General features: G+C 46.8%; 14 non-coding genes across 14 annotated transcripts; all 14 read right to left on the bottom strand.

Moving 5' to 3' along the window:
* Nucleotides 1–1,257: 1,257 nt before the first annotated feature.
* On the bottom strand, nt 1,258–1,448 carry LOC142269577 (U2 spliceosomal RNA). Its single transcript, XR_012735016.1, has one exon. It is a non-coding gene; the product is annotated as a U2 spliceosomal RNA (small nuclear RNA).
* A 1,387-nt stretch (nt 1,449–2,835) lies between these two features.
* LOC142269526 (U2 spliceosomal RNA) lies at nt 2,836–3,028 on the bottom strand. The gene has a single exon (XR_012734970.1). It is a non-coding gene; the product is annotated as a U2 spliceosomal RNA (small nuclear RNA).
* A 2,194-nt stretch (nt 3,029–5,222) lies between these two features.
* LOC142269527 (U2 spliceosomal RNA) lies at nt 5,223–5,420 on the bottom strand. The gene has a single exon (XR_012734971.1). It is a non-coding gene; the product is annotated as a U2 spliceosomal RNA (small nuclear RNA).
* Nucleotides 5,421–7,610: 2,190 nt separating this feature from the next.
* Nucleotides 7,611–7,801, bottom strand: LOC142269575 (U2 spliceosomal RNA). The gene has a single exon (XR_012735014.1). It is a non-coding gene; the product is annotated as a U2 spliceosomal RNA (small nuclear RNA).
* A 1,387-nt stretch (nt 7,802–9,188) lies between these two features.
* Nucleotides 9,189–9,379, bottom strand: LOC142269574 (U2 spliceosomal RNA). The gene has a single exon (XR_012735013.1). It is a non-coding gene; the product is annotated as a U2 spliceosomal RNA (small nuclear RNA).
* Nucleotides 9,380–10,766: 1,387 nt separating this feature from the next.
* LOC142269572 (U2 spliceosomal RNA) lies at nt 10,767–10,957 on the bottom strand. The gene has a single exon (XR_012735012.1). It is a non-coding gene; the product is annotated as a U2 spliceosomal RNA (small nuclear RNA).
* A 1,387-nt stretch (nt 10,958–12,344) lies between these two features.
* LOC142269571 (U2 spliceosomal RNA) lies at nt 12,345–12,535 on the bottom strand. The gene has a single exon (XR_012735011.1). It is a non-coding gene; the product is annotated as a U2 spliceosomal RNA (small nuclear RNA).
* A 1,387-nt stretch (nt 12,536–13,922) lies between these two features.
* Nucleotides 13,923–14,113, bottom strand: LOC142269570 (U2 spliceosomal RNA). The gene has a single exon (XR_012735010.1). It is a non-coding gene; the product is annotated as a U2 spliceosomal RNA (small nuclear RNA).
* A 1,387-nt stretch (nt 14,114–15,500) lies between these two features.
* LOC142269569 (U2 spliceosomal RNA) lies at nt 15,501–15,691 on the bottom strand. The gene has a single exon (XR_012735009.1). It is a non-coding gene; the product is annotated as a U2 spliceosomal RNA (small nuclear RNA).
* Nucleotides 15,692–17,078: 1,387 nt separating this feature from the next.
* LOC142269568 (U2 spliceosomal RNA) lies at nt 17,079–17,269 on the bottom strand. The gene has a single exon (XR_012735008.1). It is a non-coding gene; the product is annotated as a U2 spliceosomal RNA (small nuclear RNA).
* Nucleotides 17,270–18,656: 1,387 nt separating this feature from the next.
* LOC142269567 (U2 spliceosomal RNA) lies at nt 18,657–18,847 on the bottom strand. The gene has a single exon (XR_012735007.1). It is a non-coding gene; the product is annotated as a U2 spliceosomal RNA (small nuclear RNA).
* Nucleotides 18,848–20,234: 1,387 nt separating this feature from the next.
* Nucleotides 20,235–20,425, bottom strand: LOC142269566 (U2 spliceosomal RNA). The gene has a single exon (XR_012735006.1). It is a non-coding gene; the product is annotated as a U2 spliceosomal RNA (small nuclear RNA).
* Nucleotides 20,426–21,812: 1,387 nt separating this feature from the next.
* LOC142269565 (U2 spliceosomal RNA) lies at nt 21,813–22,003 on the bottom strand. Its single transcript, XR_012735005.1, has one exon. It is a non-coding gene; the product is annotated as a U2 spliceosomal RNA (small nuclear RNA).
* Nucleotides 22,004–23,390: 1,387 nt separating this feature from the next.
* Nucleotides 23,391–23,581, bottom strand: LOC142269563 (U2 spliceosomal RNA). Its single transcript, XR_012735003.1, has one exon. It is a non-coding gene; the product is annotated as a U2 spliceosomal RNA (small nuclear RNA).
* Nucleotides 23,582–23,866: the final 285 nt, after the last annotated feature.

The raw sequence follows: 23,866 nt of genomic DNA, 5'->3' as shown, positions 1-23,866 counted from the left end.
GCTGCTTTGCAGAGCCAAAACAAGAAGAATGGTGCGTTTTGCAGCCGCCGCCCACTGCAATGAATCTGAATAACTCCTCCTTTAGGGCGCAAGCAACTCCCCTCCCCCTTGCAGTCTTTCCAATTCACGATACAAAAAGACGGACAGGACAGGTTGCCTGACTTTCCGTCACTGCCACCCTTTGCCATCCTTACCCGTAGAAAGCCCTTTCATCATCCCCAAACCCTAATCTTTTCCCTTTCCTTCCCAGCCCCCAAACCCTGCCCTCTGTACCTTTCTCACCACCCGCTTCCCTTCTCCTGTCATCCCCCTACCACCCGGGAAAAAAAGAGATTGCCCCCTCCTTCCACTAGCCCACCCTCCCACCCAAAGAACAACTTCTTCTGCGCAGCTTGTTTTCTAGGCAGCAGCGCTATTGTGATGTCATCGGGGGGCATTGTGACAAGCCGCCAGTGTTCCGTCTCTTCATGTTGTGCACAGTTCAAACGGAAAATACATCAACAGGCAGACTACAGAAAAGCTTACTATCAAAGGTTAGAGGGGGGCTTTCTCAGAGGGCTTTTTACAGTTTTTCTATTCCCAATTAGCCGTTTAAGTGTACTTATTGAAAGTAGTAATTCTTTCATAGGCCGCCCTTTCTTAGTATTTGACGTTCCTTATATTGCGGTATGAGGCTTCGCAGTAGGTTGCAAACATTCATCACCCATGACTGTCCCCAATTGAGCTCAGAAGCTCAATGTCTATCATGACCTCTCTTTTAGAATGTCCAAGAGCAAGCAAACTATTCCTCCAGGAGAGGGCGCCAACAGACTACTAAAGAGATCATCATTACTCAAAGAAAACCCCAAAAACCAATGCATGATAGGAATAAACAGGTAACTTTCTTTGGAGTGGAAGCGGAGAGATCGCACCAGATGCCAATTCTAGATGTTATCACACCTGTGGTCACTGCAGCAGCAGGTGAATCCACTTTGTCCAAAAGGGATCTATTCCATTCAATTGCAAATGATCTAGATAAGACAGAGAACTGCAGCACGGGGACATAGCCGAGTTGGTCAGGTTGAGTGGTGATGAGTTTGCTATTTGGATGAATAAAGAAAGTCAAAAGTGTGAAAGATAAAAAACAAAAGGAGGAAGTGTGAAAAGTGAATGGGCCAAATTGAGGTGCATATGAAGACGTATGCTTTCTTCCAATTCATTAAATCGGGCTAATATGAATCAGGTGAATTGAGTTCTGCTTTTGGAAACTGGGTTAAGAAGGGGTGCACCGTTCCTGGAGGTACTGCAATACCAGGTCAATGCGTGGAGTGGACAGAGCAAGCTCTTTTTCCATCTCCCTGTTCTAAAAATCCATTTAATATATGGTCCCCAGATAGGGGACGTATCAGATATTAAACTGATAAGAACAGATACTACACTTGATCTTAGCCAAAAGGCCGAGAAGCGATAACCAGAATTGGTTTGGGCCTCGAGTGGCACCCTGGCCTATGCCGGACACATCTTAGGGAGAGAGAGCGAGAGGGAGACAAACCCACGCCTACACAAGACATTTTGTCACCCAAGCCAACCCTTGAAAAGGCTGCTTTGCAGAGCCAAAACAAGAAGAATGGTGCGTTTTGCAGCCGCCGCCCACTGCAATGAATCTGAATAACTCCTCCTTTAGGGCGCAAGCAACTCCCCTCCCCCTTGCAGTCTTTCCAATTCACGATACAAAAAGACGGACAGGACAGGTTGCCTGACTTTCCGTCACTGCCACCCTTTGCCATCCTTACCCGTAGAAAGCCCTTTCATCATCCCCAAACCCTAATCTTTTCCCTTTCCTTCCCAGCCCCCAAACCCTGCCCTCTGTACCTTTCTCACCACCCGCTTCCCTTCTCCTGTCATCCCCCTACCACCCGGGAAAAAAAGAGATTGCCCCCTCCTTCCACTAGCCCACCCTCCCACCCAAAGAACAACTTCTTCTGCGCAGCTTGTTTTCTAGGCAGCAGCGCTATTGTGATGTCATCGGGGGGCATTGTGACAAGCCGCCAGTGTTCCGTCTCTTCATGTTGTGCACAGTTCAAACGGAAAATACATCAACAGGCAGACTACAGAAAAGCTTACTATCAAAGGTTAGAGGGGGGCTTTCTCAGAGGGCTTTTTACAGTTTTTCTATTCCCAATTAGCCGTTTAAGTGTACTTATTGAAAGTAGTAATTCTTTCATAGGCCGCCCTTTCTTAGTATTTGACGTTCCTTATATTGCGGTATGAGGCTTCGCAGTAGGTTGCAAACATTCATCACCCATGACTGTCCCCAATTGAGCTCAGAAGCTCAATGTCTATCATGACCTCTCTTTTAGAATGTCCAAGAGCAAGCAAACTATTCCTCCAGGAGAGGGCGCCAACAGACTACTAAAGAGATCATCATTACTCAAAGAAAACCCCAAAAACCAATGCATGATAGGAATAAACAGGTAACTTTCTTTGGAGTGGAAGCGGAGAGATCGCACCAGATGCCAATTCTAGATGTTATCACACCTGTGGTCACTGCAGCAGCAGGTGAATCCACTTTGTCCAAAAGGGATCTATTCCATTCAATTGCAAATGATCTAGATAAGACAGAGAACTGCAGCACGGGGACATAGCCGAGTTGGTCAGGTTGAGTGGTGATGAGTTTGCTATTTGGATGAATAAAGAAAGTCAAAAGTGTGAAAGATAAAAAACAAAAGGAGGAAGTGTGAAAAGTGAATGGGCCAAATTGAGGTGCATATGAAGACGTATGCTTTCTTCCAATTCATTAAATCGGGCTAATATGAATCAGGTGAATTGAGTTCTGCTTTTGGAAACTGGGTTAAGAAGGGGTGCACCGTTCCTGGAGGTACTGCAATACCAGGTCAATGCGTGGAGTGGACAGAGCAAGCTCTTTTTCCATCTCCCTGTTCTAAAAATCCATTTAATATATGGTCCCCAGATAGGGGACGTATCAGATATTAAACTGATAAGAACAGATTTTTGATTTAATGAAGCTTTCCAAAGCACCACAAAAAATGCATGACCGAAGTCACACCAAAAACAGTGCAAAGGCTAGGATTCGTGTGGACCCCACCGTGAGGAGAGGGTCCCCAAAAATCAACCCCGTCCCTCCGAGCCAGAAGGCCACAGCAAGGGTCAGGGATCTTCGGTGCTCCCCCAAGCCGAAGCCTGGTTGAGCCTTGTCGTTGCTCCCAGCGTCCACCCAGGCATCTTACCCAAGTGGAGTAGAGAGCTACTAGTTGTTGGTTTCGCAGCCGAAACTGCCCGGACCGTCAACCGGTGTTGGTTTCTCAGCCCAAGGCTAACCGGACCTCCAACCGGGTGTTGGTTTCTCAGCCGAAGCTGACCCAGACCTCCAACCGGGTGTTGGTTTCTCAGCCGAAGCTGACCCAGACCTCCAACCGGGTGTTAGTTTCTCAGCCCAAAGCTGACCAGACCTCCGACCGGGATTATAAAAATTTTCCCTTCCTAGCCAGAAGGCCGGGATAAGGGTAATATGCTCAAAAAAGTATGAAAAGGCAAGGTACCGGTGTGCTACAGAGCCCAAGGCTTGCCGGGGTCCCAAGCCAGCAAGCTCAGACTCACTCCAGGGTCGTCAGTCCTGGGGCACGTTGTACCATAGCCCCCCACCCTTACTCAGTCTAATAGCCTCGATCCTGGTAGGGCCATGTTTTTCCTCTAGATGAATATACTATCTCCAACCAGAGTACTAGCAAGCGCAACCTTCCAGTGTGCATTGTATCATTGTACTAAGGTGGCCTGGAGCTTAAACCACCTCTTCGAACAACACTACACTTGATCTTAGCCAAAAGGCCGAGAAGCGATAACCAGAATTGGTTTGGGCCTCGAGTGGCACCCTGGCCTATGCCGGACACATCTTAGGGAGAGAGAGCGAGAGGGAGACAAACCCACGCCTACACAAGTCATTTTGTCACCCAAGCCAACCCTTGAAAAGGCTGCTTTGCAGAGCCAAAACAAGAAGAATGGTGCGTTTTGCAGCCGCCGCCCACTGCAATGAATCTGAATAACTCCTCCTTTAGGGCGCAAGCAACTCCCCTCCCCTTGCAGTCTTTCCAATTCACGATACAAAAAGACGGCCGACCAGGACAGGTTGCCTGACTTTCCGTCACTGCCACCCTTTGCCATCCTTACCCGTAGAAAGCCCTTTCATCATCCCCAAACCCTAATCTTTTCCCTTTCCTTCCCAGCCCCCAAACCCTGCCCTCTGTACCTTCTCACCACCCGCTTCCCTTCTCCTGTCATCCCCCTACCACCCGGGAAAAAAAGAGATTGCCCCCTCCTTCCACTAGCCCACCCTCCCACCCAAAGAACAACTTCTTCTGCGCAGCTTGTTTTCTAGGCAGCAGCCGCTATTGTGATGTCATCGGGGGGCATTGTGACAAGCCGCCAGTGTTCCGTCTCTTCATGTTGTGCACAGTTCAAACGGAAAATACATCAACAGGCAGACTACAGAAAAGCTTACTATCAAAGGTTAGAGGGGGGCTTTCTCAGAGGGCTTTTTACAGTTTTTTCTATTCCCAATTAGCCGTTTAAGTGTACTTATTGAAGTAGTAATTCTTTCATAGGCCGCCCTTTCTTAGTATTTGACGTTCCTTATATTGCGGTATGAGGCTTCGCAGTAGGTTGCAAACATTCATCACCCATGACTGTCCCCAATTGAGCTCAGAAGCTCAATGTCTATCATGACCTCTCTTTTAGAATGTCCAAGAGCAAGCAAACTATTCCTCCAGGAGAGGCGCCAACAGACTACTAAAGAGATCATCATTACTCAAAGAAACCCCAAAAACCAATGCATGATAGGAATAAACAGGTAACTTCTTTGGAGTGGAAGCGGAGAGATCGCACCAGATGCCAATTCTAGATGTTATCACACCTGTGGTCACTGCAGCAGCAGGTGAATCCACTTTGTCCAAAAGGGATCTATTCCATTCAATTGCAAATGATCTAGATAAGACAGAGAACTGCAGCACGGGGACATAGCCGAGTTGGTCAGGTTGAGTGGTGATGAGTTTGCTATTTGGATGAATAAAGAAAGTCAAAAGTGTGAAAGATAAAAAACAAAAGGAGGAAGTGTGAAAAGTGAATGGGCCAAATTGAGGTGCATATGAAGACGTATGCTTTCTTCCAATTCATTAAATCGGCTAATATGAATCAGGTGAATTGAGTTCTGCTTTTGAAACTGGGTTAAGAAGGGGTGCACCGTTCCTGGAGGTACTGCAATACCAGGTCAATGCGTGGAGTGGACAGAGCAAGCTCTTTTTCCATCTCCCTGTTCTAAAAATCCATTTAATATATGGTCCCCAGATAGGGGACGTATCAGATATTAAACTGATAAGAACAGATTTTTTGATTTAATGAAGCATTCCAAAGCACCACAAAAAAAGCATGACCGAAGTCACACCAAAAACAGTGCAAAGGCTAGGATTCGTGTGGACCCCACCGTGAGGAGAGGGTCCCCAAAAATCAACCCCGTCCTCCGAGCCAGAAGGCCACAGCAAGGGTCAGGGATCTTCGGTGCTCCCCCAAGCCGAAGCCTGGTTGAGCCTTGTCGTTGCTCCCAGCGTCCACCCAGTGCATCTACCCAAGTGGAGTAGAGAGCTACTAGGTTGTTGGTTTCGCGCAGCCAAAACTGCCCGGACCGTCAACCGGTGTTGGTTTCTCAGCCCAAGGCTAAACGGACCTCCAACCGGGTGTTGGTTTCTCAGCCGAAGCTGACCAGACCTCCAACCGGGTGTTGGTTTCTCAGCCGAAGCTGACCCAGACCTCCAACCGGTGTGTTATGTTTCTCAGCCCAAAGCTGACCAGACCTCCGACCGGGGATTATAAAAATTTCCCTTCCTAGCCAGAAGGCCGGGATAGGGTAATATGCTCAAAAAGTATGAAAAGGCAAGGTACGGTGTGCTACAGAGCCCAAGGCTTGCCGGGGTCCCAAGCCAGCAAGCTCAGACTCACTCCAGGGTCGTCAGTCCTGGGGCACGTTGTACCATAGCCCCCCACCCTTACTCAGTCTAATAGCCTCGATCCTGGTAGGGCCATGTATTCCTCTAGATGAATATACTATCCACCCAGAGTACTAGCAAGCGGCAACCTTCCAGTGTGCATTGTATCATTGTACTAAGGTGGCCTGGAGCTTAAACCACCTCTTCGAACAACACTACACTTGATCTTAGCCAAAAGGCCGAGAAGCGATAACCAGAATTGGTTTGGGCCTCGAGTGGCACCCTGGCCTATGCCGGACACATCTTAGGGAGAGAGAGCGAGAGGGAGACAAACCCACGCCTACACAAGACATTTTGTCACCCAAGCCAACCCTTGAAAAGGCTGCTTTGCAGAGCCAAAACAAGAAGAATGGTGCGTTTTGCAGCCGCCGCCCACTGCAATGAATCTGAATAACTCCTCCTTTAGGGCGCAAGCAACTCCCCTCCCCCTTGCAGTCTTTCCAATTCACGATACAAAAAGACGGACAGGACAGGTTGCCTGACTTTCCGTCACTGCCACCCTTTGCCATCCTTACCCGTAGAAAGCCCTTTCATCATCCCCAAACCCTAATCTTTTCCCTTTCCTTCCCAGCCCCCAAACCCTGCCCTCTGTACCTTTCTCACCACCCGCTTCCCTTCTCCTGTCATCCCCCTACCACCCGGGAAAAAAAGAGATTGCCCCCTCCTTCCACTAGCCCACCCTCCCACCCAAAGAACAACTTCTTCTGCGCAGCTTGTTTTCTAGGCAGCAGCGCTATTGTGATGTCATCGGGGGGCATTGTGACAAGCCGCCAGTGTTCCGTCTCTTCATGTTGTGCACAGTTCAAACGGAAAATACATCAACAGGCAGACTACAGAAAAGCTTACTATCAAAGGTTAGAGGGGGGCTTTCTCAGAGGGCTTTTTACAGTTTTTCTATTCCCAATTAGCCGTTTAAGTGTACTTATTGAAAGTAGTAATTCTTTCATAGGCCGCCCTTTCTTAGTATTTGACGTTCCTTATATTGCGGTATGAGGCTTCGCAGTAGGTTGCAAACATTCATCACCCATGACTGTCCCCAATTGAGCTCAGAAGCTCAATGTCTATCATGACCTCTCTTTTAGAATGTCCAAGAGCAAGCAAACTATTCCTCCAGGAGAGGGCGCCAACAGACTACTAAAGAGATCATCATTACTCAAAGAAAACCCCAAAAACCAATGCATGATAGGAATAAACAGGTAACTTTCTTTGGAGTGGAAGCGGAGAGATCGCACCAGATGCCAATTCTAGATGTTATCACACCTGTGGTCACTGCAGCAGCAGGTGAATCCACTTTGTCCAAAAGGGATCTATTCCATTCAATTGCAAATGATCTAGATAAGACAGAGAACTGCAGCACGGGGACATAGCCGAGTTGGTCAGGTTGAGTGGTGATGAGTTTGCTATTTGGATGAATAAAGAAAGTCAAAAGTGTGAAAGATAAAAAACAAAAGGAGGAAGTGTGAAAAGTGAATGGGCCAAATTGAGGTGCATATGAAGACGTATGCTTTCTTCCAATTCATTAAATCGGGCTAATATGAATCAGGTGAATTGAGTTCTGCTTTTGGAAACTGGGTTAAGAAGGGGTGCACCGTTCCTGGAGGTACTGCAATACCAGGTCAATGCGTGGAGTGGACAGAGCAAGCTCTTTTTCCATCTCCCTGTTCTAAAAATCCATTTAATATATGGTCCCCAGATAGGGGACGTATCAGATATTAAACTGATAAGAACAGATACTACACTTGATCTTAGCCAAAAGGCCGAGAAGCGATAACCAGAATTGGTTTGGGCCTCGAGTGGCACCCTGGCCTATGCCGGACACATCTTAGGGAGAGAGAGCGAGAGGGAGACAAACCCACGCCTACACAAGACATTTTGTCACCCAAGCCAACCCTTGAAAAGGCTGCTTTGCAGAGCCAAAACAAGAAGAATGGTGCGTTTTGCAGCCGCCGCCCACTGCAATGAATCTGAATAACTCCTCCTTTAGGGCGCAAGCAACTCCCCTCCCCCTTGCAGTCTTTCCAATTCACGATACAAAAAGACGGACAGGACAGGTTGCCTGACTTTCCGTCACTGCCACCCTTTGCCATCCTTACCCGTAGAAAGCCCTTTCATCATCCCCAAACCCTAATCTTTTCCCTTTCCTTCCCAGCCCCCAAACCCTGCCCTCTGTACCTTTCTCACCACCCGCTTCCCTTCTCCTGTCATCCCCCTACCACCCGGGAAAAAAAGAGATTGCCCCCTCCTTCCACTAGCCCACCCTCCCACCCAAAGAACAACTTCTTCTGCGCAGCTTGTTTTCTAGGCAGCAGCGCTATTGTGATGTCATCGGGGGGCATTGTGACAAGCCGCCAGTGTTCCGTCTCTTCATGTTGTGCACAGTTCAAACGGAAAATACATCAACAGGCAGACTACAGAAAAGCTTACTATCAAAGGTTAGAGGGGGGCTTTCTCAGAGGGCTTTTTACAGTTTTTCTATTCCCAATTAGCCGTTTAAGTGTACTTATTGAAAGTAGTAATTCTTTCATAGGCCGCCCTTTCTTAGTATTTGACGTTCCTTATATTGCGGTATGAGGCTTCGCAGTAGGTTGCAAACATTCATCACCCATGACTGTCCCCAATTGAGCTCAGAAGCTCAATGTCTATCATGACCTCTCTTTTAGAATGTCCAAGAGCAAGCAAACTATTCCTCCAGGAGAGGGCGCCAACAGACTACTAAAGAGATCATCATTACTCAAAGAAAACCCCAAAAACCAATGCATGATAGGAATAAACAGGTAACTTTCTTTGGAGTGGAAGCGGAGAGATCGCACCAGATGCCAATTCTAGATGTTATCACACCTGTGGTCACTGCAGCAGCAGGTGAATCCACTTTGTCCAAAAGGGATCTATTCCATTCAATTGCAAATGATCTAGATAAGACAGAGAACTGCAGCACGGGGACATAGCCGAGTTGGTCAGGTTGAGTGGTGATGAGTTTGCTATTTGGATGAATAAAGAAAGTCAAAAGTGTGAAAGATAAAAAACAAAAGGAGGAAGTGTGAAAAGTGAATGGGCCAAATTGAGGTGCATATGAAGACGTATGCTTTCTTCCAATTCATTAAATCGGGCTAATATGAATCAGGTGAATTGAGTTCTGCTTTTGGAAACTGGGTTAAGAAGGGGTGCACCGTTCCTGGAGGTACTGCAATACCAGGTCAATGCGTGGAGTGGACAGAGCAAGCTCTTTTTCCATCTCCCTGTTCTAAAAATCCATTTAATATATGGTCCCCAGATAGGGGACGTATCAGATATTAAACTGATAAGAACAGATACTACACTTGATCTTAGCCAAAAGGCCGAGAAGCGATAACCAGAATTGGTTTGGGCCTCGAGTGGCACCCTGGCCTATGCCGGACACATCTTAGGGAGAGAGAGCGAGAGGGAGACAAACCCACGCCTACACAAGACATTTTGTCACCCAAGCCAACCCTTGAAAAGGCTGCTTTGCAGAGCCAAAACAAGAAGAATGGTGCGTTTTGCAGCCGCCGCCCACTGCAATGAATCTGAATAACTCCTCCTTTAGGGCGCAAGCAACTCCCCTCCCCCTTGCAGTCTTTCCAATTCACGATACAAAAAGACGGACAGGACAGGTTGCCTGACTTTCCGTCACTGCCACCCTTTGCCATCCTTACCCGTAGAAAGCCCTTTCATCATCCCCAAACCCTAATCTTTTCCCTTTCCTTCCCAGCCCCCAAACCCTGCCCTCTGTACCTTTCTCACCACCCGCTTCCCTTCTCCTGTCATCCCCCTACCACCCGGGAAAAAAAGAGATTGCCCCCTCCTTCCACTAGCCCACCCTCCCACCCAAAGAACAACTTCTTCTGCGCAGCTTGTTTTCTAGGCAGCAGCGCTATTGTGATGTCATCGGGGGGCATTGTGACAAGCCGCCAGTGTTCCGTCTCTTCATGTTGTGCACAGTTCAAACGGAAAATACATCAACAGGCAGACTACAGAAAAGCTTACTATCAAAGGTTAGAGGGGGGCTTTCTCAGAGGTCTTTTTACAGTTTTTCTATTCCCAATTAGCCGTTTAAGTGTACTTATTGAAAGTAGTAATTCTTTCATAGGCCGCCCTTTCTTAGTATTTGACGTTCCTTATATTGCGGTATGAGGCTTCGCAGTAGGTTGCAAACATTCATCACCCATGACTGTCCCCAATTGAGCTCAGAAGCTCAATGTCTATCATGACCTCTCTTTTAGAATGTCCAAGAGCAAGCAAACTATTCCTCCAGGAGAGGGCGCCAACAGACTACTAAAGAGATCATCATTACTCAAAGAAAACCCCAAAAACCAATGCATGATAGGAATAAACAGGTAACTTTCTTTGGAGTGGAAGCGGAGAGATCGCACCAGATGCCAATTCTAGATGTTATCACACCTGTGGTCACTGCAGCAGCAGGTGAATCCACTTTGTCCAAAAGGGATCTATTCCATTCAATTGCAAATGATCTAGATAAGACAGAGAACTGCAGCACGGGGACATAGCCGAGTTGGTCAGGTTGAGTGGTGATGAGTTTGCTATTTGGATGAATAAAGAAAGTCAAAAGTGTGAAAGATAAAAAACAAAAGGAGGAAGTGTGAAAAGTGAATGGGCCAAATTGAGGTGCATATGAAGACGTATGCTTTCTTCCAATTCATTAAATCGGGCTAATATGAATCAGGTGAATTGAGTTCTGCTTTTGGAAACTGGGTTAAGAAGGGGTGCACCGTTCCTGGAGGTACTGCAATACCAGGTCAATGCGTGGAGTGGACAGAGCAAGCTCTTTTTCCATCTCCCTGTTCTAAAAATCCATTTAATATATGGTCCCCAGATAGGGGACGTATCAGATATTAAACTGATAAGAACAGATACTACACTTGATCTTAGCCAAAAGGCCGAGAAGCGATAACCAGAATTGGTTTGGGCCTCGAGTGGCACCCTGGCCTATGCCGGACACATCTTAGGGAGAGAGAGCGAGAGGGAGACAAACCCACGCCTACACAAGACATTTTGTCACCCAAGCCAACCCTTGAAAAGGCTGCTTTGCAGAGCCAAAACAAGAAGAATGGTGCGTTTTGCAGCCGCCGCCCACTGCAATGAATCTGAATAACTCCTCCTTTAGGGCGCAAGCAACTCCCCTCCCCCTTGCAGTCTTTCCAATTCACGATACAAAAAGACGGACAGGACAGGTTGCCTGACTTTCCGTCACTGCCACCCTTTGCCATCCTTACCCGTAGAAAGCCCTTTCATCATCCCCAAACCCTAATCTTTTCCCTTTCCTTCCCAGCCCCCAAACCCTGCCCTCTGTACCTTTCTCACCACCCGCTTCCCTTCTCCTGTCATCCCCCTACCACCCGGGAAAAAAAGAGATTGCCCCCTCCTTCCACTAGCCCACCCTCCCACCCAAAGAACAACTTCTTCTGCGCAGCTTGTTTTCTAGGCAGCAGCGCTATTGTGATGTCATCGGGGGGCATTGTGACAAGCCGCCAGTGTTCCGTCTCTTCATGTTGTGCACAGTTCAAACGGAAAATACATCAACAGGCAGACTACAGAAAAGCTTACTATCAAAGGTTAGAGGGGGGCTTTCTCAGAGGGCTTTTTACAGTTTTTCTATTCCCAATTAGCCGTTTAAGTGTACTTATTGAAAGTAGTAATTCTTTCATAGGCCGCCCTTTCTTAGTATTTGACGTTCCTTATATTGCGGTATGAGGCTTCGCAGTAGGTTGCAAACATTCATCACCCATGACTGTCCCCAATTGAGCTCAGAAGCTCAATGTCTATCATGACCTCTCTTTTAGAATGTCCAAGAGCAAGCAAACTATTCCTCCAGGAGAGGGCGCCAACAGACTACTAAAGAGATCATCATTACTCAAAGAAAACCCCAAAAACCAATGCATGATAGGAATAAACAGGTAACTTTCTTTGGAGTGGAAGCGGAGAGATCGCACCAGATGCCAATTCTAGATGTTATCACACCTGTGGTCACTGCAGCAGCAGGTGAATCCACTTTGTCCAAAAGGGATCTATTCCATTCAATTGCAAATGATCTAGATAAGACAGAGAACTGCAGCACGGGGACATAGCCGAGTTGGTCAGGTTGAGTGGTGATGAGTTTGCTATTTGGATGAATAAAGAAAGTCAAAAGTGTGAAAGATAAAAAACAAAAGGAGGAAGTGTGAAAAGTGAATGGGCCAAATTGAGGTGCATATGAAGACGTATGCTTTCTTCCAATTCATTAAATCGGGCTAATATGAATCAGGTGAATTGAGTTCTGCTTTTGGAAACTGGGTTAAGAAGGGGTGCACCGTTCCTGGAGGTACTGCAATACCAGGTCAATGCGTGGAGTGGACAGAGCAAGCTCTTTTTCCATCTCCCTGTTCTAAAAATCCATTTAATATATGGTCCCCAGATAGGGGACGTATCAGATATTAAACTGATAAGAACAGATACTACACTTGATCTTAGCCAAAAGGCCGAGAAGCGATAACCAGAATTGGTTTGGGCCTCGAGTGGCACCCTGGCCTATGCCGGACACATCTTAGGGAGAGAGAGCGAGAGGGAGACAAACCCACGCCTACACAAGACATTTTGTCACCCAAGCCAACCCTTGAAAAGGCTGCTTTGCAGAGCCAAAACAAGAAGAATGGTGCGTTTTGCAGCCGCCGCCCACTGCAATGAATCTGAATAACTCCTCCTTTAGGGCGCAAGCAACTCCCCTCCCCCTTGCAGTCTTTCCAATTCACGATACAAAAAGACGGACAGGACAGGTTGCCTGACTTTCCGTCACTGCCACCCTTTGCCATCCTTACCCGTAGAAAGCCCTTTCATCATCCCCAAACCCTAATCTTTTCCCTTTCCTTCCCAGCCCCCAAACCCTGCCCTCTGTACCTTTCTCACCACCCGCTTCCCTTCTCCTGTCATCCCCCTACCACCCGGGAAAAAAAGAGATTGCCCCCTCCTTCCACTAGCCCACCCTCCCACCCAAAGAACAACTTCTTCTGCGCAGCTTGTTTTCTAGGCAGCAGCGCTATTGTGATGTCATCGGGGGGCATTGTGACAAGCCGCCAGTGTTCCGTCTCTTCATGTTGTGCACAGTTCAAACGGAAAATACATCAACAGGCAGACTACAGAAAAGCTTACTATCAAAGGTTAGAGGGGGGCTTTCTCAGAGGGCTTTTTACAGTTTTTCTATTCCCAATTAGCCGTTTAAGTGTACTTATTGAAAGTAGTAATTCTTTCATAGGCCGCCCTTTCTTAGTATTTGACGTTCCTTATATTGCGGTATGAGGCTTCGCAGTAGGTTGCAAACATTCATCACCCATGACTGTCCCCAATTGAGCTCAGAAGCTCAATGTCTATCATGACCTCTCTTTTAGAATGTCCAAGAGCAAGCAAACTATTCCTCCAGGAGAGGGCGCCAACAGACTACTAAAGAGATCATCATTACTCAAAGAAAACCCCAAAAACCAATGCATGATAGGAATAAACAGGTAACTTTCTTTGGAGTGGAAGCGGAGAGATCGCACCAGATGCCAATTCTAGATGTTATCACACCTGTGGTCACTGCAGCAGCAGGTGAATCCACTTTGTCCAAAAGGGATCTATTCCATTCAATTGCAAATGATCTAGATAAGACAGAGAACTGCAGCACGGGGACATAGCCGAGTTGGTCAGGTTGAGTGGTGATGAGTTTGCTATTTGGATGAATAAAGAAAGTCAAAAGTGTGAAAGATAAAAAACAAAAGGAGGAAGTGTGAAAAGTGAATGGGCCAAATTGAGGTGCATATGAAGACGTATGCTTTCTTCCAATTCATTAAATCGGGCTAATATGAATCAGGTGAATTGAGTTCTGCTTTTGGAAACTGGGTTAAGAAGGGGTGCACCGTTCCTGGAGGTACTGCAATACCAGGTCAATGCGTGGAGTGGACAGAGCAAGCTCTTTTTCCATCTCCCTGTTCTAAAAATCCATTTAATATATGGTCCCCAGATAGGGGACGTATCAGATATTAAACTGATAAGAACAGATACTACACTTGATCTTAGCCAAAAGGCCGAGAAGCGATAACCAGAATTGGTTTGGGCCTCGAGTGGCACCCTGGCCAATGCCGGACACATCTTAGGGAGAGAGAGCGAGAGGGAGACAAACCCACGCCTACACAAGACATTTTGTCACCCAAGCCAACCCTTGAAAAGGCTGCTTTGCAGAGCCAAAACAAGAAGAATGGTGCGTTTTGCAGCCGCCGCCCACTGCAATGAATCTGAATAACTCCTCCTTTAGGGCGCAAGCAACTCCCCTCCCCCTTGCAGTCTTTCCAATTCACGATACAAAAAGACGGACAGGACAGGTTGCCTGACTTTCCGTCACTGCCACCCTTTGCCATCCTTACCCGTAGAAAGCCCTTTCATCATCCCCAAACCCTAATCTTTTCCCTTTCCTTCCCAGCCCCCAAACCCTGCCCTCTGTACCTTTCTCACCACCCGCTTCCCTTCTCCTGTCATCCCCCTACCACCCGGGAAAAAAAGAGATTGCCCCCTCCTTCCACTAGCCCACCCTCCCACCCAAAGAACAACTTCTTCTGCGCAGCTTGTTTTCTAGGCAGCAGCGCTATTGTGATGTCATCGGGGGGCATTGTGACAAGCCGCCAGTGTTCCGTCTCTTCATGTTGTGCACAGTTCAAACGGAAAATACATCAACAGGCAGACTACAGAAAAGCTTACTATCAAAGGTTAGAGGGGGGCTTTCTCAGAGGGCTTTTTACAGTTTTTCTATTCCCAATTAGCCGTTTAAGTGTACTTATTGAAAGTAGTAATTCTTTCATAGGCCGCCCTTTCTTAGTATTTGACGTTCCTTATATTGCGGTATGAGGCTTCGCAGTAGGTTGCAAACATTCATCACCCATGACTGTCCCCAATTGAGCTCAGAAGCTCAATGTCTATCATGACCTCTCTTTTAGAATGTCCAAGAGCAAGCAAACTATTCCTCCAGGAGAGGGCGCCAACAGACTACTAAAGAGATCATCATTACTCAAAGAAAACCCCAAAAACCAATGCATGATAGGAATAAACAGGTAACTTTCTTTGGAGTGGAAGCGGAGAGATCGCACCAGATGCCAATTCTAGATGTTATCACACCTGTGGTCACTGCAGCAGCAGGTGAATCCACTTTGTCCAAAAGGGATCTATTCCATTCAATTGCAAATGATCTAGATAAGACAGAGAACTGCAGCACGGGGACATAGTCGAGTTGGTCAGGTTGAGTGGTGATGAGTTTGCTATTTGGATGAATAAAGAAAGTCAAAAGTGTGAAAGATAAAAAACAAAAGGAGGAAGTGTGAAAAGTGAATGGGCCAAATTGAGGTGCATATGAAGACGTATGCTTTCTTCCAATTCATTAAATCGGGCTAATATGAATCAGGTGAATTGAGTTCTGCTTTTGGAAACTGGGTTAAGAAGGGGTGCACCGTTCCTGGAGGTACTGCAATACCAGGTCAATGCGTGGAGTGGACAGAGCAAGCTCTTTTTCCATCTCCCTGTTCTAAAAATCCATTTAATATATGGTCCCCAGATAGGGGACGTATCAGATATTAAACTGATAAGAACAGATACTACACTTGATCTTAGCCAAAAGGCCGAGAAGCGATAACCAGAATTGGTTTGGGCCTCGAGTGGCACCCTGGCCTATGCCGGACACATCTTAGGGAGAGAGAGCGAGAGGGAGACAAACCCACGCCTACACAAGACATTTTGTCACCCAAGCCAACCCTTGAAAAGGCTGCTTTGCAGAGCCAAAACAAGAAGAATGGTGCGTTTTGCAGCCGCCGCCCACTGCAATGAATCTGAATAACTCCTCCTTTAGGGCGCAAGCAACTCCCCTCCCCCTTGCAGTCTTTCCAATTCACGATACAAAAAGACGGACAGGACAGGTTGCCTGACTTTCCGTCACTGCCACCCTTTGCCATCCTTACCCGTAGAAAGCCCTTTCATCATCCCCAAACCCTAATCTTTTCCCTTTCCTTCCCAGCCCCCAAACCCTGCCCTCTGTACCTTTCTCACCACCCGCTTCCCTTCTCCTGTCATCCCCCTACCACCCGGGAAAAAAAGAGATTGCCCCCTCCTTCCACTAGCCCACCCTCCCACCCAAAGAACAACTTCTTCTGCGCAGCTTGTTTTCTAGGCAGCAGCGCTATTGTGATGTCATCGGGGGGCATTGTGACAAGCCGCCAGTGTTCCGTCTCTTCATGTTGTGCACAGTTCAAACGGAAAATACATCAACAGGCAGACTACAGAAAAGCTTACTATCAAAGGTTAGAGGGGGGCTTTCTCAGAGGGCTTTTTACAGTTTTTCTATTCCCAATTAGCCGTTTAAGTGTACTTATTGAAAGTAGTAATTCTTTCATAGGCCGCCCTTTCTTAGTATTTGACGTTCCTTATATTGCGGTATGAGGCTTCGCAGTAGGTTGCAAACATTCATCACCCATGACTGTCCCCAATTGAGCTCAGAAGCTCAATGTCTATCATGACCTCTCTTTTAGAATGTCCAAGAGCAAGCAAACTATTCCTCCAGGAGAGGGCGCCAACAGACTACTAAAGAGATCATCATTACTCAAAGAAAACCCCAAAAACCAATGCATGATAGGAATAAACAGGTAACTTTCTTTGGAGTGGAAGCGGAGAGATCGCACCAGATGCCAATTCTAGATGTTATCACACCTGTGGTCACTGCAGCAGCAGGTGAATCCACTTTGTCCAAAAGGGATCTATTCCATTCAATTGCAAATGATCTAGATAAGACAGAGAACTGCAGCACGGGGACATAGCCGAGTTGGTCAGGTTGAGTGGTGATGAGTTTGCTATTTGGATGAATAAAGAAAGTCAAAAGTGTGAAAGATAAAAAACAAAAGGAGGAAGTGTGAAAAGTGAATGGGCCAAATTGAGGTGCATATGAAGACGTATGCTTTCTTCCAATTCATTAAATCGGGCTAATATGAATCAGGTGAATTGAGTTCTGCTTTTGGAAACTGGGTTAAGAAGGGGTGCACCGTTCCTGGAGGTACTGCAATACCAGGTCAATGCGTGGAGTGGACAGAGCAAGCTCTTTTTCCATCTCCCTGTTCTAAAAATCCATTTAATATATGGTCCCCAGATAGGGGACGTATCAGATATTAAACTGATAAGAACAGATACTACACTTGATCTTAGCCAAAAGGCCGAGAAGCGATAACCAGAATTGGTTTGGGCCTCGAGTGGCACCCTGGCCTATGCCGGACACATCTTAGGGAGAGAGAGCGAGAGGGAGACAAACCCACGCCTACACAAGACATTTTGTCACCCAAGCCAACCCTTGAAAAGGCTGCTTTGCAGAGCCAAAACAAGAAGAATGGTGCGTTTTGCAGCCGCCGCCCACTGCAATGAATCTGAATAACTCCTCCTTTAGGGCGCAAGCAACTCCCCTCCCCCTTGCAGTCTTTCCAATTCACGATACAAAAAGACGGACAGGACAGGTTGCCTGACTTTCCGTCACTGCCACCCTTTGCCATCCTTACCCGTAGAAAGCCCTTTCATCATCCCCAAACCCTAATCTTTTCCCTTTCCTTCCCAGCCCCCAAACCCTGCCCTCTGTACCTTTCTCACCACCCGCTTCCCTTCTCCTGTCATCCCCCTACCACCCGGGAAAAAAAGAGATTGCCCCCTCCTTCCACTAGCCCACCCTCCCACCCAAAGAACAACTTCTTCTGCGCAGCTTGTTTTCTAGGCAGCAGCGCTATTGTGATGTCATCGGGGGGCATTGTGACAAGCCGCCAGTGTTCCGTCTCTTCATGTTGTGCACAGTTCAAACGGAAAATACATCAACAGGCAGACTACAGAAAAGCTTACTATCAAAGGTTAGAGGGGGGCTTTCTCAGAGGGCTTTTTACAGTTTTTCTATTCCCAATTAGCCGTTTAAGTGTACTTATTGAAAGTAGTAATTCTTTCATAGGCCGCCCTTTCTTAGTATTTGACGTTCCTTATATTGCGGTATGAGGCTTCGCAGTAGGTTGCAAACATTCATCACCCATGACTGTCCCCAATTGAGCTCAGAAGCTCAATGTCTATCATGACCTCTCTTTTAGAATGTCCAAGAGCAAGCAAACTATTCCTCCAGGAGAGGGCGCCAACAGACTACTAAAGAGATCATCATTACTCAAAGAAAACCCCAAAAACCAATGCATGATAGGAATAAACAGGTAACTTTCTTTGGAGTGGAAGCGGAGAGATCGCACCAGATGCCAATTCTAGATGTTATCACACCTGTGGTCACTGCAGCAGCAGGTGAATCCACTTTGTCCAAAAGGGATCTATTCCATTCAATTGCAAATGATCTAGATAAGACAGAGAACTGCAGCACGGGGACATAGCCGAGTTGGTCAGGTTGAGTGGTGATGAGTTTGCTATTTGGATGAATAAAGAAAGTCAAAAGTGTGAAAGATAAAAAACAAAAGGAGAAAGTGTGAAAAGTGAATGGGCCAAATTGAGGTGCATATGAAGACGTATGCTTTCTTCCAATTCATTAAATCGGGCTAATATGAATCAGGTGAATTGAGTTCTGCTTTTGGAAACTGGGTTAAGAAGGGGTGCACCGTTCCTGGAGGTACTGCAATACCAGGTCAATGCGTGGAGTGGACAGAGCAAGCTCTTTTTCCATCTCCCTGTTCTAAAAATCCATTTAATATATGGTCCCCAGATAGGGGACGTATCAGATATTAAACTGATAAGAACAGATACTACACTTGATCTTAGCCAAAAGGCCGAGAAGCGATAACCAGAATTGGTTTGGGCCTCGAGTGGCACCCTGGCCTATGCCGGACACATCTTAGGGAGAGAGAGCGAGAGGGAGACAAACCCACGCCTACACAAGACATTTTGTCACCCAAGCCAACCCTTGAAAAGGCTGCTTTGCAGAGCCAAAACAAGAAGAATGGTGCGTTTTGCAGCCGCCGCCCACTGCAATGAATCTGAATAACTCCTCCTTTAGGGCGCAAGCAACTCCCCTCCCCCTTGCAGTCTTTCCAATTCACGATACAAAAAGACGGACAGGACAGGTTGCCTGACTTTCCGTCACTGCCACCCTTTGCCATCCTTACCCGTAGAAAGCCCTTTCATCATCCCCAAACCCTAATCTTTTCCCTTTCCTTCCCAGCCCCCAAACCCTGCCCTCTGTACCTTTCTCACCACCCGCTTCCCTTCTCCTGTCATCCCCCTACCACCCGGGAAAAAAAGAGATTGCCCCCTCCTTCCACTAGCCCACCCTCCCACCCAAAGAACAACTTCTTCTGCGCAGCTTGTTTTCTAGGCAGCAGCGCTATTGTGATGTCATCGGGGGGCATTGTGACAAGCCGCCAGTGTTCCGTCTCTTCATGTTGTGCACAGTTCAAACGGAAAATACATCAACAGGCAGACTACAGAAAAGCTTACTATCAAAGGTTAGAGGGGGGCTTTCTCAGAGGGCTTTTTACAGTTTTTCTATTCCCAATTAGCCGTTTAAGTGTACTTATTGAAAGTAGTAATTCTTTCATAGGCCGCCCTTTCTTAGTATTTGACGTTCCTTATATTGCGGTATGAGGCTTCGCAGTAGGTTGCAAACATTCATCACCCATGACTGTCCCCAATTGAGCTCAGAAGCTCAATGTCTATCATGACCTCTCTTTTAGAATGTCCAAGAGCAAGCAAACTATTCCTCCAGGAGAGGGCGCCAACAGACTACTAAAGAGATCATCATTACTCAAAGAAAACCCCAAAAACCAATGCATGATAGGAATAAACAGGTAACTTTCTTTGGAGTGGAAGCGGAGAGATCGCACCAGATGCCAATTCTAGATGTTATCACACCTGTGGTCACTGCAGCAGCAGGTGAATCCACTTTGTCCAAAAGGGATCTATTCCATTCAATTGCAAATGATCTAGATAAGACAGAGAACTGCAGCACGGGGACATAGCCGAGTTGGTCAGGTTGAGTGGTGATGAGTTTGCTATTTGGATGAATAAAGAAAGTCAAAAGTGTGAAAGATAAAAAACAAAAGGAGGAAGTGTGAAAAGTGAATGGGCCAAATTGAGGTGCATATGAAGACGTATGCTTTCTTCCAATTCATTAAATCGGGCTAATATGAATCAGGTGAATTGAGTTCTGCTTTTGGAAACTGGGTTAAGAAGGGGTGCACCGTTCCTGGAGGTACTGCAATACCAGGTCAATGCGTGGAGTGGACAGAGCAAGCTCTTTTTCCATCTCCCTGTTCTAAAAATCCATTTAATATATGGTCCCCAGATAGGGGACGTATCAGATATTAAACTGATAAGAACAGATACTACACTTGATCTTAGCCAAAAGGCCGAGAAGCGATAACCAGAATTGGTTTGGGCCTCGAGTGGCACCCTGGCCTATGCCGGACACATCTTAGGGAGAGAGAGCGAGAGGGAGACAAACCCACGCCTACACAAGACATTTTGTCACCCAAGCCAACCCTTGAAAAGGCTGCTTTGCAGAGCCAAAACAAGAAGAATGGTGCGTTTTGCAGCCGCCGCCCACTGCAATGAATCTGAATAACTCCTCCTTTAGGGCGCAAGCAACTCCCCTCCCCCTTGCAGTCTTTCCAATTCACGATACAAAAAGACGGACAGGACAGGTTGCCTGACTTTCCGTCACTGCCACCCTTTGCCATCCTTACCCGTAGAAAGCCCTTTCATCATCCCCAAACCCTAATCTTTTCCCTTTCCTTCCCAGCCCCCAAACCCTGCCCTCTGTACCTTTCTCACCACCCGCTTCCCTTCTCCTGTCATCCCCCTACCACCCGGGAAAAAAAGAGATTGCCCCCTCCTTCCACTAGCCCACCCTCCCACCCAAAGAACAACTTCTTCTGCGCAGCTTGTTTTCTAGGCAGCAGCGCTATTGTGATGTCATCGGGGGGCATTGTGACAAGCCGCCAGTGTTCCGTCTCTTCATGTTGTGCACAGTTCAAACGGAAAATACATCAACAGGCAGACTACAGAAAAGCTTACTATCAAAGGTTAGAGGGGGGCTTTCTCAGAGGGCTTTTTACAGTTTTTCTATTCCCAATTAGCCGTTTAAGTGTACTTATTGAAAGTAGTAATTCTTTCATAGGCCGCCCTTTCTTAGTATTTGACGTTCCTTATATTGCGGTATGAGGCTTCGCAGTAGGTTGCAAACATTCATCACCCATGACTGTCCCCAATTGAGCTCAGAAGCTCAATGTCTATCATGACCTCTCTTTTAGAATGTCCAAGAGCAAGCAAACTATTCCTCCAGGAGAGGGCGCCAACAGACTACTAAAGAGATCATCATTACTCAAAGAAAACCCCAAAAACCAATGCATGATAGGAATAAACAGGTAACTTTCTTTGGAGTGGAAGCGGAGAGATCGCACCAGATGCCAATTCTAGATGTTATCACACCTGTGGTCACTGCAGCAGCAGGTGAATCCACTTTGTCCAAAAGGGATCTATTCCATTCAATTGCAAATGATCTAGATAAGACAGAGAACTGCAGCACGGGGACATAGCCGAGTTGGTCAGGTTGAGTGGTGATGAGTTTGCTATTTGGATGAATAAAGAAAGTCAAAAGTGTGAAAGATAAAAAACAAAAGGAGGAAGTGTGAAAAGTGAATGGGCCAAATTGAGGTGCATATGAAGACGTATGCTTTCTTCCAATTCATTAAATCGGGCTAATATGAATCAGGTGAATTGAGTTCTGCTTTTGGAAACTGGGTTAAGAAGGGGTGCACCGTTCCTGGAGGTACTGCAATACCAGGTCAATGCGTGGAGTGGACAGAGCAAGCTCTTTTTCCATCTCCCTGTTCTAAAAATCCATTTAATATATGGTCCCCAGATAGGGGACGTATCAGATATTAAACTGATAAGAACAGATACTACACTTGATCTTAGCCAAAAGGCCGAGAAGCGATAACCAGAATTGGTTTGGGCCTCGAGTGGCACCCTGGCCTATGCCGGACACATCTTAGGGAGAGAGAGCGAGAGGGAGACAAACCCACGCCTACACAAGACATTTTGTCACCCAAGCCAACCCTTGAAAAGGCTGCTTTGCAGAGCCAAAACAAGAAGAATGGTGCGTTTTGCAGCCGCCGCCCACTGCAATGAATCTGAATAACTCCTCCTTTAGGGCGCAAGCAACTCCCCTCCCCCTTGCAGTCTTTCCAATTCACGATACAAAAAGACGGACAGGACAGGTTGCCTGACTTTCCGTCACTGCCACCCTTTGCCATCCTTACCCGTAGAAAGCCCTTTCATCATCCCCAAACCCTAATCTTTTCCCTTTCCTTCCCAGCCCCCAAACCCTGCCCTCTGTACCTTTCTCACCACCCGCTTCCCTTCTCCTGTCATCCCCCTACCACCCGGGAAAAAAAGAGATTGCCCCCTCCTTCCACTAGCCCACCCTCCCACCCAAAGAACAACTTCTTCTGCGCAGCTTGTTTTCTAGGCAGCAGCGCTATTGTGATGTCATCGGGGGGCATTGTGACAAGCCGCCAGTGTTCCGTCTCTTCATGTTGTGCACAGTTCAAACGGAAAATACATCAACAGGCAGACTACAGAAAAGCTTACTATCAAAGGTTAGAGGGGGGCTTTCTCAGAGGGCTTTTTACAGTTTTTCTATTCCCAATTAGCCGTTTAAGTGTACTTATTGAAAGTAGTAATTCTTTCATAGGCCGCCCTTTCTTAGTATTTGACGTTCCTTATATTGCGGTATGAGGCTTCGCAGTAGGTTGCAAACATTCATCACCCATGACTGTCCCCAATTGAGCTCAGAAGCTCAATGTCTATCATGACCTCTCTTTTAGAATGTCCAAGAGCAAGCAAACTATTCCTCCAGGAGAGGGCGCCAACAGACTACTAAAGAGATCATCATTACTCAAAGAAAACCCCAAAAACCAATGCATGATAGGAATAAACAGGTAACTTTCTTTGGAGTGGAAGCGGAGAGATCGCACCAGATGCCAATTCTAGATGTTATCACACCTGTGGTCACTGCAGCAGCAGGTGAATCCACTTTGTCCAAAAGGGATCTATTCCATTCAATTGCAAATGATCTAGATAAGACAGAGAACTGCAGCACGGGGACATAGCCGAGTTGGTCAGGTTGAGTGGTGATGAGTTTGCTATTTGGATGAATAAAGAAAGTCAAAAGTGTGAAAGATAAAAAACAAAAGGAGGAAGTGTGAAAAGTGAATGGGCCAAATTGAGGTGCATATGAAGACGTATGCTTTCTTCCAATTCATTAAATCGGGCTAATATGAATCAGGTGAATTGAGTTCTGCTTTTGGAAACTGGGTTAAGAAGGGGTGCACCGTTCCTGGAGGTACTGCAATACCAGGTCAATGCGTGGAGTGGACAGAGCAAGCTCTTTTTCCATCTCCCTGTTCTAAAAATCCATTTAATATATGGTCCCCAGATAGGGGACGTATCAGATATTAAACTGATAAGAACAGATACTACACTTGATCTTAGCCAAAAGGCCGAGAAGCGATAACCAGAATTGGTTTGGGCCTCGAGTGGCACCCTGGCCTATGCCGGACACATCTTAGGGAGAGAGAGCGAGAGGGAGACAAACCCACGCCTACACAAGACATTTTGTCACCCAAGCCAACCCTTGAAAAGGCTGCTTTGCAGAGCCAAAACAAGAAGAATGGTGCGTTTTGCAGCCGCCGCCCACTGCAATGAATCTGAATAACTCCTCCTTTAGGGCGCAAGCAACTCCCCTCCCCCTTGCAGTCTTTCCAATTCACGATACAAAAAGACGGACAGGACAGGTT

The sequence above is a fragment of the Anomaloglossus baeobatrachus genome, unplaced genomic scaffold (assembly GCF_048569485.1).
Source record: "Anomaloglossus baeobatrachus isolate aAnoBae1 unplaced genomic scaffold, aAnoBae1.hap1 Scaffold_3214, whole genome shotgun sequence".
NCBI classification, from domain to species: domain Eukaryota; kingdom Metazoa; phylum Chordata; class Amphibia; order Anura; family Aromobatidae; genus Anomaloglossus; species Anomaloglossus baeobatrachus.
The sequence above is the reverse complement of the archived record's forward strand: the minus strand, read 5'-3'. Positions and strand labels throughout refer to the sequence as shown.